Raw genomic sequence first — 16,565 nt, 5'->3', positions numbered from 1 at the left:
AAATATTTTTCTCTATCAGTGAGTGTGTACGAACAGATCGAAAATTTTTACATTTCATTTTAAAAAAAAGTTTCTCAAAAGACTCATTTTATTTTACGTTTTAGATACCATTGCTGAGTTATGGGTTTCTTCCATGGTTAGCCTGTTTGGTCTGCTCAACACCCATCAAAATGATCTGAAAATGTACACTTTTGTCAAAAGATGTTTACTTTTTCTGCAGCTTCTGATGTTTTTTACTAAAACAACATGCCATGGGCTTTAAATTTACCATTCAATCTACATTTAGAGCACTGCAAAGATGTACACATCAATACTACAGCATTAGTCGTGTTTTTAGCCAATTTACTGCCATTTAACCTTGAGAAGCCTGTGTGTGCAGTTCAGAACCTGCAAGAGGGTTCCACCCAATATAAGCAAGAGGACTTGCAGATAGAAGTTGACAATGTTGAATTCTTTGGACTAGAGCTTGATAATAACTTCACTTGGGAGGTGCATGCAGTGGAACTGCTGAAATATCCACAATTCTTTGCTAGCAATAAAATAAAAACACTGGTATACTTTGTTTACTTTCATTTCTTAACACCAAACAGTATCACATAACTGGGGAATCCATCAAGCATCCTAAGGTTTTCCGGGTTCACAACTGTGTAACATGAATTATTTATAGTTAACATTCAACAATTCTTGTAGGAACCTATTCAAAGAACTGAGTCCCCCAATTATTGTTTCTCAGTAGGTTTCTCTCTCAATTTAAATAATTTAGGAGTAAAAGATGATGATGATAATTTGATGTGAGGGGCACTCAAGGTCACGGACATCAGTGCCCTGACAAAAAGTCAGCACGCTAATCTCATGGGTGTCCCCACATGTGGAGCAGTTTATAATGTATTAAAATCTGCCTCCCTTCCCCAAAAATTTAGGGATGTGCTCTGACAGTTCACAAAATTTCACCACCCTTGTAACATTGGGATCAGTATATGTTAGGATGGTGGGCAGAACTCCATTGAGATTGAGGGCTGCCCTAATATCAACATACAGGACACATGTTGCCACAATATGCCGGCTGCACTGGAAGTGGCATACCACAAACTTCACAGAGTGGTGGATCTTCCCTCCCCCCCCCCCCCCTCCCCCCCCCCCCTCCCCATCCCCAAACCTCTGAGGAGGAAGCCATGTGTTAAAGGACTATGTCCAAAACACAGACTGGTGTGCAGAACCTCTTTCCAGCAGTAAAGCTGACATAAAGTCTGCCATGCCTTTGTGGTTGATTTGAGTGACCGCAGTTTGTTTTATCACCTGCAACCATTCAGTCACCCACTGACTCATGATGGATCTGTCAGAAAATGAGATGATGTCATGCAATGGGATGAACAGCACGATCCCGACATGCTTCCTTCGCGGCTTTGTCATTGCCCTCAATACAGATGTGGCCAGGTACCCAGCAGAAGATCACCTTCTTGCCATGGTGTAAGGAGTCATGGATGAGCTGAGTCAGCTGGTCTACTACTGGATACATTTGGTGAAGTACTTGCAGTGCACTAAGTGAGTCTGAACAGAGAAGAAACCTTGAACGGTGATGTCTGTGAACCCTCCCCAGTGCAATCAGGATGCCATATAACTCCGCAACGTAATTTGTAAAGTGTTATGGAAGATACACTTTAAAAACCCTACCAGTGAAAACATCTGAACAATGGAGGGCGTTCTCTTGCAGGGATCTATCTGTATAAACAACAATAAAACTGTGGTACATACTTAAAATGGATGAAAACAAAGTTTTAAAAACATTATCTGGAGTACAAGTTTTCTTGTATTGTGTCAAGCTTAAAATCACTTTGGGCCTCTGAAGACACCAAGGCGGCAATGCGTTCCATCCCTGGCTGTGTATTTTTATGCCTGATAGATCCAAATCCTTGGGACAATCTGTAGCATGTATCCCAAAAGGCTTGGTTGCCTGGGGCAGATTCCTGAACAGCCATTCAAAGGTGGGTTAGACCACTAAACTAAATGTCAATGACTGAGGTGACGCTGAGATTTTCAGCACCTGTCGAGCCAAAAGGATACGTTGCCGAATCCAGAGTGGTGGTTCACCAACCTCTGCACACAGATTCTGAACTGGGCTGGTCTGAAAGGCTCCAGTCGATATCTGAATGCCCTCGTGGTGGACAGCATCCAACATCTTGAGATAGGAAGGATGGGCTGATCCATAGACCACAATGCCATAATCTAAACGTGATCGAGCAAACGCCCTATAAAACTGCAGGAGGCAGCACCTGTCAGCTCCCCACGTTTTTTCTGCTGAGGCATTTCAAAATATTCAATAACTGGAAGCCCTTTGTTCATAGGTCTTTCAGCTGTGGGAGCCAAGTTAATTTCAAGTCAAATAATAAACCCAAAAAGCACAGAGTTTCTAAAAAATGTAAAACATTGTCCCCCATTGTGAGCACTGGTTGGTTAAAACTTCAGTGAGCACGGTTAAAATTGACATTGTAGTCTACTCAGACGAGAACCGAAAATCAATTATCCTGGCCCAGGTTTCCAGCCTTCTAACGGGCAGGTGTAGCTGCCTCATCATTGTTATAAGATCAGAGGGAGAGTAGAAGACGGCAAAGTTATCCACAAACAAAGAGCATTTGACAGGGCTCTTGACTGCGGAGGAAATGCCACTGATAGCGATGGCAAACAATGTGACACTGAGGACACTGTCTTGGGGGACCCTTTCCTCTTGAACATAAGAGTCAGACAAGGCATTGCCAGTGTGATATCGAAAACACCAGTCCTCATGAAAGGATTGGATAAGAAGTGGCAGGCATCCACATAGTCCCCATTCATGAAGTTGACGAAGGATGTTGTACCTCCAAGTTGTGTCATATGCTTTTTCGAGGTCAAAAAACACACAAACCAAATGGTTTCAGCGTAAGAAGGACTTCTATGTCACCGTCTCCAGTAGAATTAAGTTGTCAAGGGTGGAAACGTAGTGTCTGAAACTGCACTGGGAACAGCTCAGGTGACCTCGGATTCGAGCAGCCAGATGAGGCAGCAGTTGACCATGCATTCCAGAGTCTTACTCATACAACTGGTAAGGACTACACTCTCGTAACAGTTAGTGGCACTACAGTCCTTGTCTGATTTCCAGAATGGAATTAATATTGGCTCCTTCCAAGTCATGGGGTACTGTTCATCAAAACAGATCTGACAAACAAGAGAGGAGCTGTCGTTTTGATTCTGGGCACAGGTGATGAAGCATGGCATAATGGATCTCATCAGGTCCTGGAGCAATGTATCTGGCTTAAGACAAAGCTGATTCCAGTTCCCACATGGAGAATGTTAAGAAATTGAAGTTCCTCATGTCTGGAGCCCTACAGAACCCTGAAAAGCAGGAGCTTGTCTGGATGACATAGTAACAGTAAAGGAGTGTTCAGTTAAAACCTGGCGTGTCCACCAACACCCCATTACTTAAAAAGGCCCTAAGGGGATGTGTACTGCCCTTGCCTGAAATCTGTCTTATTGACTCCCAAACTTATGCAGTGGGAGTATTAATGGAAGTCATGAATTCCCTCCAGGAAGCCCTCTTCCATTCTTTTATCACTTTGCCTCGCATGTGCTTTTGCAGATCTGAAGGCATGAAGGTTTCCTGTAGTTGGATAGTGTTTGAAGTTCTGCAGAGCTGTTCATCTGGCCTTGATTGCCAATCGACAGTCATCATTCCACCAAGGTACAGTCCATCGTCTGAGGTGATTACTGGACCGGTGGATGAACTCTGCAGCGGCCCATTGGATCTCACAAGTGATATGGGCCACCATCTCCTGTGCACTATCCTTTCGTTCAAAAATAGCCTGTCGACTGTACTGCAATCAATTTGCCCCATGTATCATCCATCTTTGTGGTCTTCTGTCAGCCACCGTCCTAATCAGTAGACAGACCCACATTGGGAAGTGGTCACTAGAATGTACTTCTGGAGTCACTTCCCACTAGACTGAGTCTGCAATAACTCGGGGACAAAAACAAATGCCAATGGCTGAAAAAGACCCTGTAGCTGTGGAAAAGTGTGTCATCTGACCTGCGTTCAGAAGACAGATATTCTCAGAATGGATGAGTCACTTGATCATCTGACCCCTGGAGCAAGTGGTAGCCGAGCCCAACAGCACGTTGTGTGCATTGAAGTCTCCCACAAGGAGGAATGGGAGTGGGAGTGCCCCGAAGAGTTCTGCCAGTGCGTCTACATTCAAACCATCATTAGGCAGTACATACAAGGAAGACACTGTGATATTAAAGGGTGAGAGAACTTTCAAAGCAATTGCTTGCATGGCCTTGGTAAGAGGGACAGTAAGAGGAGTGGCATCTGTCATGAATGAAAGCAGCTATTCCACCTTTAGCCCTGTCTCCAGTAGTATCGTCCTTTCTGTATGGGTGGCAATCCTGTAATGCAGGTGTGCCAGTAACTTTAAGATGTGTTTCTTGTAAGCAGATGTAGAACAGTTTCTCCTGGACCAGGAGCTGTAATTCTTCCAAATGTGAGTGATATGGATTTAAATTTCACTGGGTTACAGAAGCCACTGTTTAGCGATGGTTGTTTTTTCCTTTCTCCCTCGGAGGTGGTGATTTACTGGGGAGGTCAGGGAGAATGTTAGCCGGTTCCCGGCGCTTTGGTTCCTTCGATGGGAAGTCTGTATCCTGCAAAGCATAGGACCCATCAGAGAGGCAGAGAGCTTGGCGATCTGAAGGTGTAACTACCGCTTTCTTGGACTTGAAACTACTTTTCGAAGGACATTTCTCTTTACTGATGGGAGGAGGTGGTTGCCTTGGTTGCAAGAACGGCTTAGTTGGCTTGTGATGGTGGGTAGTGGTATGCGGCTTAGGTGGTAAGCCCATTGCTGACAGCTTCCAAATGACTTCAGTTTCAAGTGGGGTGTTTCCTTAGCTGGTACAGCGACAAGTGCATGTGCTCGTACTCTAATCTGTGGTCTGAGTTTGCGTGCAGGCATCACACCTGGTGATTGGTGGCTTAAGGGCTGATGGAAAAGAAGGAGCGGAAACTGGAGGTTATATAGCCTTGAAAGCTTTTGTAGCTTCACCATAGGATATGCGTCTCTTGACTTTCAACTTCAGAATTTTCCTTTCCTGGTTGTAAATCTCACACTTCCTGCTCCACACTGGATGAGCCACAGAGCAGTTGAAACATTTCGGAGGAAGTATACAAGAATTGCCTGATTTGTGAGCTGAGCCTCCACAACTGCCACACGTAGCCCTCCCATGACATCCTATAGTAGCATTGCCAAATCTATGACATTTGTAGCATCACACTGGGTTAAGAACAAACAGGTGAACCTTAAGACGGATATAGCCTGCAAGGATATGTTCAGGTAATTCTGGAGTACTAAACATTAGAATAAATTTTGTCGATTTTTCCAATTTGCCACTGACTCTCCTCATATAGTTTTGCACTTCCATGACGCCCATATTTTTCCATTCTTCAAGTAGCTCCACAGGGTCCACATCCATTACATCAGATCAGGTAACCACCTATAGTTAAGGGTGTTGTGCAACTCAGACTCAACTGGGTAGTCACCTAAGGCCTTACATCCCATGAGCTAAGATATTTGGGTTGAATAACAGCAGTTTCAACTAGAAGTGTTACATTATGAAGTCATTTGACACTTTTAGAGACCCTTCCAATGCCTTGTGAATATAGAAAGGGGAGACCTTCTCAAAGGTTCCCACTGTTCACTTGATTACAATTATTATGTTATGGCACACTAATGCCCTGTTACTACAATTCTGAGACTTCTTTCCAGGAGGACTGACCAACCAAGCTCTCTCTGATGAGAGAGTGTAGGTACTACCTGACAGTACACCCATCCCGTCAGGAGTAATAGTTTGATGAGACCGTTCCACAGGGATCCCAAGAGACGCTAGGGAAATAACCGTCGACCCAGGCAGAGCCCTGCATGCCTGTGCAACCCTTATACAAGTGGTAGGTGCCCCATAGGTTGCCCGTTAGAGACTGTTTTACTTCAACAGCCATTCACCTCTTCAGCATGTAGCACACCTTGAGGTTGATATATATATGTGTGTGTGTGTGTGTGTGTGTGTGTGTGTGTGTGTGTGTGTGTGTGTGTGAAGCCAGGACCCACGTTCTCCAAAACACACAAAATTCCACTGCTGTGCCACACATTGGTCGCTGAAGCATGACCAGAGATTACGGTGACAAATGGCTGGCGGCATTTACCAGTCCCCAGCTCAGGAACCCCAGGGTTGCCAAGCCCGTACTCAGCAAATGAATGCTGAGCCCCTAAGGGGAGGAGTACAGGAGACCACCCATCTAATAGTAGAAGTATGGAGTCTTCAACAGGCACAAACACAAATTATTTGTGAGCTAGAGTGTGTACAGCACACACACACACACACACACACACACACACACACATATGGCCATTCATTGTGGTGGACAGCTGGCTGGTTGTCATGACGACATAAAAAGCTGTGCAGTAATTGCAGCAGAGTTGGTATATGACATGGCTGCTTTCACAAGTGCTCTGCCTCTGATGAGAGACAGTGAGCCTATGAAAAGAATAGAATAGGAAGTGCTGGGAGGGTGGATTGGATAGATCTTGCACCTGGGTCTTCCACAGAGATTTAGCCTGTATGGCTAGGGACTGGGAGTGGCTTGTGAGTGGACCAGAATGTTGTGTAGGTTGGTTGTGCAACAGAATACCACTTTAGCAAGGGTGGGAAGGATTTTGGATAGGATGTCTCTTATTTTTGGGCATGATGACAGATAGCCAAAGCTCTGTTGTAGGATGTGATTCAGTTGTTCCAGTTAGGGGTGATACTGGGTGACGAAAGGGACACTCATTTGTAGCTGATTCTTTGGGGTGGTGGAAGGATTAGGGGCTGTGAAGATATGGCATGTAAAATCTGTTTGCAGACTAGGTTTGAGAGGTAAGGCCTGTCTGTGAAGCCACCATGATAGCTTCAGTAAACTGGGCAAGGAAATTCTTGTCACTGTAGGTACACCAACCACAAGTGACCAGATGTATGGGAGCGATTTTTTTGTTTGGAAGGGGCAACAGCTATCAAAATCTAAGTACTATTGGTGGTTGGTGGCTTTAATATGGATAGAGAAGTGGATGGTGCCATCTTAGAGGTGGAGGTCAATGTCCAGGAAGGTGGCATGTTGGGTTGAGGAGACCAGGTAAATGGATGGGAGAGGTGGTGTTGATATCTGAAGGAATGAGGATGGGTGTCTTGGCACTCAATCCAGATGATGAAGATATCAATGAACCTGAATCACGCAAGGGGTTTGGGTAGGGTCGTGGGGCTAAGAAGCTTACCTCTAGATGGCTTATAAAGAGGTCGACATAGGAAGGTGCCATGCAGGTGCCCATGACTGTGCCACAGATTTTTTTTCATACCTTTCCGTGAAAGGAGAAGTAGTAGTGCATGGAGACATACTAAGTTTGGTAAGATGTATGAAGACTGAGGTAGGGCTTAGGAGTCTGGAGGACAATGGGAGAGGTATTGTGTGTCCAGCCAGCACAATGCAGGAGCACAAGTGTGTGTGTGTGTGTGTGTGTGTGTGTGTGTGTGTGTGTGTGTGTGTACTCTAGCTCGTCAAAGGGTTTATTCCGAAAGCTAGCAATTTTTTCTCTCCCTTTTGTGGGTAGGCCCATGGACAACTCAGTGGTTCTGCTATCTGGCAAGCCACTCCTTTACTCCTAAATTATTTACATTTTCCCAGAACTTTCCTTACTACACTTATTCATTAATGAAGTTTGTCATAAGGGATATAAATACATTTCAAACTAACAGCTCAGTTCACAGAATCAATACTTAGGCATAATAACAATCTTCTTGAAGTCACTCACTTCAGTGAAGAAAGGTGTACATTATTGAATTACACACATTTCAAATGTAATCTAATTGAATAGATAAATAAAAAATCTACTCACCAAGTGGCTGCAGGAGAAAAAGCACATAAAAAAAGGTTTTACTTATGCAAGTTTTCGGAGCCAGTGGCTCCGTCTTCCACCAGATGGGTTGAAGAGAAAGGAAGAGGGGTGAAAGGAAAGGAACTGGAGAGGTTTAGAAAAAGTGACAGAGTTCAGAAAAGTCACCCAGTACCCCAGGTCAGGGGAGACTTACTGGACAGAATGAGAAGGAAAGACTGTTGAGGACTGCACCAGATGAGATTTGAAAACCCGAGAGCTTAAAGGTGGGAGACAGAGTAATATGCAAGACAGAGATTACTGTTAAAACACTGTGCACAGGTTAATAACAGTGTAAAACTAAGTGCATTGTAAGTAATAGAAATGGGAGGAGGGACAGTGAAAATAGACAGGTCAGAAAATGAAAGGTACAGAAAAATAAAATGGAGTGGAGAAAGCAGTAATTACTGTGAAGAAATGCTGAGACAGAAGGTATTAGCATAAATTGAGGACAGATGGGTGACACGAACCAAGGACATGTTGTAGTGCTAGTGCCCCATCTGCAGAGTTCTGAGAAGCTTGTGTCTGGGGGTAAAATCCAGATAGTGTGTGTGGTGAAACAGGCACTGAGGTCATGACTGTCATGTTGAAGAGTATGCTCTGAAACAGGATATTGTGCATTGCCAGTATACAACCTCTGCCTATGTCCATTCATCCTAACTGATAACTTGGCAGTAGTTCTGTCAATGCAAAAGGCTCAACAGTGTTTACATAACAGCTGGTATATGATATGTGCCATTTCACAGGTGGCTCTCCCTTTGGTAGTATAAGTTTTGCCACTTACAGGGCTGGTATAGGTGGAGGTAGGAGGGCACATAGGGCAAGTCTTGTAGTGGGGACAGTCACAGGGGTATGAGCCATATCGTAGGAAGACGGGCGCAGTAGGAGCATAGGGTCTGACGACAGTGTGGACACTAGGAAGGTGACAAAAAGCTATTCTAGGTATTGTGAACAAAATCTCGGACAGAATGGATCTCATTTCAGGGCATGATTTTAGGAAGTCATGGCCTTGTCGAAGTAGCTGATTAATACAGTCAAGACCAGGATAATACAGAGTGATAAGTGGTGTGCTCCAAAGTTGTTTTTTGGAGGGATCAGCTGTAATAGGATTCAAAGTGATGGCCTGGAAAATCTGCTTTTTGAACTAGGCTGTTGGGGTAATTACGTCCAATAAAGGCTGAGTTGAGAATGGTGGTGTATTGCTGTAAAGAGTCTGCATCCAAACAAATACGTTTGCCTCAATTGCCAATGCTGTATGGGAGGGAATGTTTGACATGGAAAGGATGACAGCTATCAAAATGTAAGTACTGTTGTTTGTTAGTAGGTTTAATGTGGACAGAATTGTGTAGCTGGCCTTCAGTGAGGATGAGATCAACATCAAGGAAAGTGGCATGGGATTCAGAATAGGACCATGTGAAATTTAATTGGGAGAAGATATTTAGCGATTCCAGGAATTTTAACAGATCACCCTCACCCTGTGTCTATATGGCAAAGATGTCATTAATGTATCTAAACCAAACTAGGGGCTGAAGGGTTATGGATCCCAGGGAAGCCCCCCTCCAAGTGACCCATGAAAAGGTTGGCATAGGAGGGAGCCATCCTAGTTCCCACGGTCACACCTCTCAAAGGTGAAGTAGTTGTTGGTAAGTATAAAGTTGATCAAGATGAGCAAGAATAATGTCATAGGTTTGGAATCAAGTGGGTACTGACTGAGGAAATGTTCAGTAGCAGACAAGCCATGTATGTGGGTGGTGATGGTATAAAGAGAAGTGGCATCAATGGTAACAAGCAAGGTGTGTAGTGGGAGTAGCATAGGCATGGAGTTCTGACAATCGAAGAAATTGTTGATGTCTTTAATACAGGAGGGAAGTCTTTGTACTATGGGTTGCAGATGGTGAACAACTAAGGTGTTTTGAAGCCAGGAATTATAGGAAGGCCAGGATTATTGCATGTGGATCTTAGGAAGAAGGTAAAAGGTGGAGGTGCATGATTTGGGTGGGATAAGAAGTTTTATGGATAGAAGTGTCAGTCCTTGTGAGAGGCCTAAGGTTTTAAGATAGATCATTTCGAATCACAGAGATGAGATCTTGATGGATGATGCTGCATGGAGAGGTGTCACACAGCTGACGTAGATCTTCGCTTACATACTCCCACAAATAAGTACCACACTGGTAGATCCCTTGCCCACTAGAAGGATAATGATGGAGTCATCAGCTTTTAGGGAGCCAAGAGCCTGGAGTTCTGCAGAGAACAGGTTAAAGTCATGTAGCGATCCGAGGAAGGGCTGTGAAGAAATGCTGGATGTGAAGAAGTCTTGGAAGGCTTGTCAGAAATGATTTTGTGATAGTGGTGGTGGATCAAGTTGGGATTGTGGTTGGAACTGTTCAAGGCAGGGTCCAATGTCAGGTTTGCTGTTGGAAAGGTTTTGGGATTGGGTTGCAAAGTGATATTTACAGTTGACATTATGTGTGAAGGAAAGTAGGTCCTTCACCACAGCAGCATGATTGAACGCAAATTTAGAGCTGAGAGTGAGACCCTTGGATAATACAGACAATTCAGGAGGGGAGAGTGCTATAAACAAGAGATTGAGAACACTGTGTGGTGAAACATGCGCTGTATCTTTTGAGAGATACAGAGTCGAGAGAGTGTGCCGAGACCTCCCCAGTTCACTGCTAGTACCCACCATGTCACCATAGCGCGTCTGTGCGTAGCACACCAGTATTACACCATAATTAAGAATGAAATTAAAAGTTAAAGTTGCTTTTTCAAACTTTGTCAACATATGCTTTAGTGTAATAACATTTAAACTGTTAAGTATCAGATTGATTGGGTCAATATTTTACCTAAGTACATCATTTTAAGAAAAAAATAAGTGGCGCTAAGTAATTAAGCTAGGAAGCCAGAAATGGGTCATAATGTGTGCATGTATGTCAAAATTAACTGGTACATGTCTCAATGTGATTAAACCAATATTTTGGTCAGAATCAACGTTTTTAAGAAAAATTGAAGGTGCTAAATATTAGACTTATAAATGTGAAAATTTGTATGTCGCTTCAGTTCAACATAAAAATAATAACTACATGACCCCCATTAAGCTACCTCTAATAGTTTTTGAGTAATTTACTGAAAACTAAATTTGGAACAAAAACTTCCTTATTTGTAGTAGATTAAGTATCTGTTATATTAATGCTAGAGAGTTTTGGTTACAGCATGTGATGAAACCTATTAAATAATACAGCTATAACACGTTTTAGGACCTTGATGTTAATAACAACCAATACCACGTGTCTTAAAGTTGTAGTTCAGAGGTCATGTTCTACTGTCAGTTCCGTTATAAAAATTCTAGAAGGCAAAGTTTTAATGGAGATGAGCTAAAACTTTTTCTGTGATTTTAACCAACTTATCTACATGTATACAAAAATTACAATGACTCTAAACTGATTCATGACATTGTTGTAAAATATTGTGTGTCTGAGAAAGCGGTTGTTTAGAGACTGCTACCGTGGGCATAGGGCGGATGACAACAGGTGTTCCCTTGGCTGTCCACTGCGCCACATATATAAATACAGCTCAAGAGGCAAGACTAAGCTTCACTTCACACCCAGTCACTATCAGATCCACATCAGTCAAACGCTGGAACACGTGCTGCCTCGGATGACGTCAGAGGCAGGCTGTTACAAAACACTTATTTTCAGTAATAATAAATAGTGAATTCTTGAGGACTGTACACCATCCTGGATAGCTTACATTTTGCAAAATTAATTGTTAGTGTGTCGCCCGTAATGTTAACAAATCCACGTGGCAAGTGATGACCATTATTTTCCACTTTTGTGGCAAGCATTTATTTTGATTATCAGTAGTCAGGGTGAAAGACAATTTAGTACAAACTTACCGTAGAGGTCACCTCTGAACTGCTCATAGTGCTGTTTAGGATAGAGAGATTTACTGTCAGTAAGTGCATAAAGAGTATTAAAATGCGGTGCATGTGAAACTTTACCAAATATATGCATCAATTAGAACTCAAAACCTTCATTTATAATCATACTCCTGATCCTACTGAGCAAATAGAGAATAGAAACGTTTCTTTCAGTGATGTGGACAAGAATGTGGACTTGCAGACTGGGAACTATAGTCAGTATGTTCTCTATCACTTTCTGGCTGACCACAGAAATAGTTGCCAGGATCTCATAAAAGACGGTGAACAATACTTACAACAATTCCAATTTCCTACTATGACTAATGATTATTAATATGACAACCAACCTGCCACGCCACAGCTGTACTTTTGCGACTGGTTCTTGTGATTATGAGTTGTTACAGATCTGGGACACACTGCTGAAGGCTGTGGGATGTTAAGGAAGTTAGCCAACCTCTGTTTGTAGGTGAGGAGTGGAACAGTGATTAGCAGATGACGCATATATGTTACAGATTAGCCAGGTAAGTGCAAGAGGTTACTGTATTTGAAACTGTAAAAGAGTCTGGTGTAGAGTAGGATTACATCCAGAAACAGGGACTCTCAATGTTAGGCCTGTGGGATTAACTCCAAGCAGGTTTTAAGAAACAGAATGTGGGACCCTAATTTTGATAGTGCAAAAGCATGTTTTAGGAGTGGCAAAAAGGGGAAGCAGAGGTGGAAAAAGATAGAAAAATGGAAGAAAAGCAAGGAAAAAAATCCGAGAACAGACAATGGTTGAAAAGGTGAAATGAATGGACAAAAATCTCTCGCCAGAGAAGTGATTCATATGACATGAAAAAACGCTTGGAAAAGAAAAATATCGATAGAGAAAGTTGTGAAAAGAGGCAAAATTTTAAAAACTGGGAAAACAGAAAGAGAAAGTCATATATGCCAACCTTTACACAGGTCACTTGGAGGGGGGGGGGGGCTTCTGGGATCCATAACCCTTCAGCCCCTGGTTTGGTTTAGACACATTAATGACATCTTTGCCATGTGGACACACCAAAGGCCAGCTACACTCTTCTGCCCACATTAAACTTACTAACAAGTGACAGTACTTACATTCTGACACCTGTCATCCTTTCCACATCAAACATTCCCTCCCAAACAGCCTTGACAATTGACGCAAATGTGTTAATTTGGATGCAGACTCTTTACAGCAATACACCACCATTCTCACCTCAGCCTTCGCTAGACATAATTAGCCCACCAGCCTAATTCAAAAGCAGATTTCTTGGGTCACTGCACTGAATCATTGTACTGCTGATCCCCCCAAGAAACAACTTCAGAGAACACCACTTCTCACTCAGTATTGTTCTGGTCTTGAGTGTATTAATCAGCTACAACTAGGACATGACTTCTTAAAAGCATGCCCTGAAATGAGATACATTCTGTCTGAGATTTTGCCCACCAGAGCTAGAATAGCTTTTCAAACCCCCCCTCCCCCAATCTCTGCAATATCCTTGTCACACCCAGACCCTATGTTCCTTCTGTACTGACCTGTAAGAGCCAAAATATATACTACCAAAGGGGGAGCCACCTGTGAAATGGCACGTCATATACCAGCTGTTATGTAAACACTGTTTGGCATTTTACATCAACTGATAACTATTTACATCAAGTTATCAGTTAGGACGAATGGGCATAGGAAGAGGATGTTTACTGGTAACACACAATATGCTGCTCCAGAGCATACTCTACAACATGACAGTCATGACCTTGGTGCCTGTTTCACCGCACAAACTATCTGGATTTTACCCACAGACACCAGCTTCTCAGAACTCTGCAGATGGGCACTAGCACTACAACATGTCCTTGGTCCGTGTCACCCACTTTCCTCAATTTATGTTAATTCCTTCTGTCTCAGCATTTCTTCATAGTAACTACTGCTTTCTTCACTCCATTTTAGTTTTCTGTATCTTTCATTTTCTTACCTGTCTATTTTCACCGTCCCTCTTCCCACCTCTATTACATACAATAAACTTAGCTTTTCACTGTTATTAACCTATGCACAATGTTTTAGCAGTAATCTCTGTCTTGTATATTACCCTGTCTTCCACCTTTAAGCTCTCGGGTTTTCAAATCTCATCCGGTGCAGTCCCAAATAGTCAATCTTTCCTTCTCATTCTATCCAGTAAGTCTTCCCTGATCCGGGTACTGGGTGATTTTTCTGAACCCTGTCACTTTTTCTAAACCTCGTCAGTTCCTTTCCCTTCACCCCTCTTCCTTCCCCTTCAACCCTTCTGTTGGTAGAAGGAGCCACTGGCTCCGAAAGCTTGCATAGATAAAACCTTTTTTTCATATGAGGATTCTCCTGCTGCCAGTTGGTGAGTAGATTTTTTATTTATCTGTCTAATTACATTATACTGTCAGAAGTTGATTATTTTTGTTGTTACACATTTCAAATAGCTTCTCAGCAACCAGAAAAAGTTTAAATACTAATAAAGTACAATTTAGGAGGAACATAAGGAATTTAATGGTAGGTAATTACTACCCCACTGATGAATTTCTTACTGGAATGAACTGCTGTACTTATTGTTAATTACATTACATAAATTAAAACTGTGTCATATCCGAATGTTACAGCTGCAGTGCAGTACTGCAATCTGTGAAAGTATTACACACAATTTTTTTTTTTTTTACTATGATTAATTGCAAAAGCCTCAGAATTGTTTTATGCGTGTGGTAAACTTATTATTGAATAATGTAAATGAAAACATATGAAATTTTTTTTTTACTTTTTCTGCATCTCTTAGGACCATTCCTGTTAGCAACAGTGAAAAGGGCACTATGCGCTAGGTCAGTAGTTTGTGGATAAAAGTTGAGGATTTGGGTCTGATGGGAGGCGTGCAGTAGTAGTAGTAGAAGTAGTAGTAGCCCATGTAGTCGCAATGACCACTGTGTTCAGAAGGCGAAGGTGTCAGAGCGTCTGCCTAGATTACATTAAATTCAGTTTTTGTTCCATAGACCCAAAAATGAGATGATTGTCATGGGTGTGGAACAAGTCAGAAAGTACAACGTACAACATTCGAATAGCATACTCACTACTCTGATCATTTGCAGGACATTGACAAACTATGTCAATATATTACAATAAACTGGATCTGCAAATATTTACAGAAATAATACACTGTCAGAATGAAACACAGTTATACACTTTTAATAAATTAATCATACACAAAATACATAAGCCTGACGGCTGTCACAATTGAACTGACATTTTTACTTAAGCTGGTCTAACAGTCCCTGTTAAGATAGTCATCTATAGAGTAGGAGTTGCCTATCAAAAATTCTTTCAAACTCTGTTTAACCTGTCAAACAATGGAAAATCCAGGATGGAATGTAACAATATTGTGAAAAGGAAAGTTGCTACTCACCATATAGCGGAGATGCTTAGTCACAGATAGGCACAACAAAAAGACTGTCACAAATAGTAGCTATTGGACAGTAAGGCCTTCGGCAGAATTAGACAACAAATACACACAAACGAGTTGCTTTTGCCTCAGTGTGTATGTATGTGTTCACCGCCTAATTCTGACAAAGGTCTTACTGGCCGAAAGCTATTATTTGTTACAGTCTTTTCGTTGTGCCTACCTGTAGCTCAGCATCTCCACTATATGGTGATTAGCAACTTTCCTTTTCACAATATTGTTACAATCTGTTTCCCCTGCACTTTATTTGCAACCAAGTTTTTAATTGTTGCTGGCAGTTTATTGAAAATGTGTGTTCCTGAATACTGGATACCTTTTTGGACCAAGGTAAGTGATTTTAAGTCTTTTATATACTGGTCTTATTCCTAGCACTGATACTATGAACTGAGCTATTGGTTGGAAATAGAGGCATATCACTTGCAACAAATTTCATTAAGGAATACACATACTGAGAAGCAGTGGTTAGAATACCAAGTTCCTTGAACAGGTTTCTAAATGATGTTCTTGAGTTTACACCACAAATGAGTCTTACTACACACTTCTGCATGCTAAAAACATTTACTCGGTTTGATGAGTTACCCCAGAATATGATACCATATGAAATAACAGAATGAAAGCAAGCAAAGTATGCAAGTTTTTTTTCATTTTTATACCTCCTACATCTGACATCATCCTCACTGAAAATACAGACTTGTTTGGGTGCTTCAGCAATTCTGTGGTATGCCTTCTCAACTGAATTTTTTATCGAGTTTTAATCCCAGAAATTTAACACTGTCGATCTCTTTGATCAGCATGTCTTCATATGTTACACGCATGCTGGAAGGAATCTCTTACAAGTTCTGAACTGCATATGCTGAGGAACACCACATGTAATTAATTCCCAATCATATGAAGACCGACTGCTTACTCCAAAGGTATTTTACAATGACATCCTTTGTTTCCTGTTAGATAAGACTCAAACCGTTTTGCAGCATTTCCGGTGACACCATAATATTCTAATCTACTTAAGAGAATGCTGTGATTCACAGAGTCAAAGGCTTTTGGCAGGTCACAGAAAATGCCAGTAGCCTCTAATTTGTTGTCTAATGAATTAAGTACATTCTCACTGTATCTGTAAATAGCCTTCTCTAGATTGGAGCCCTTAAAGAACCCAAACTGTGACTTGGACAATATATTATTTGCAGGAAATGCTTA

General features: G+C 42.0%; 1 protein-coding gene across 2 annotated transcripts in view; it reads right to left on the bottom strand.

Annotated features, from left to right (window-relative positions):
* LOC126473225 (Werner syndrome ATP-dependent helicase-like) overlaps positions 1 to 16,565 on the bottom strand; it is a 226,536-nt gene that overhangs the window by 85,624 nt on the left and 124,347 nt on the right. The window lies entirely within an intron of this gene.

The sequence above is a fragment of the Schistocerca serialis genome, chromosome 4 (genome assembly GCF_023864345.2).
Source record: "Schistocerca serialis cubense isolate TAMUIC-IGC-003099 chromosome 4, iqSchSeri2.2, whole genome shotgun sequence".
In the NCBI taxonomy this organism is placed as follows: Eukaryota; Metazoa; Arthropoda; class Insecta; order Orthoptera; family Acrididae; genus Schistocerca; species Schistocerca serialis.
This window is presented reverse-complemented; position numbering and strand designations above follow the sequence as displayed.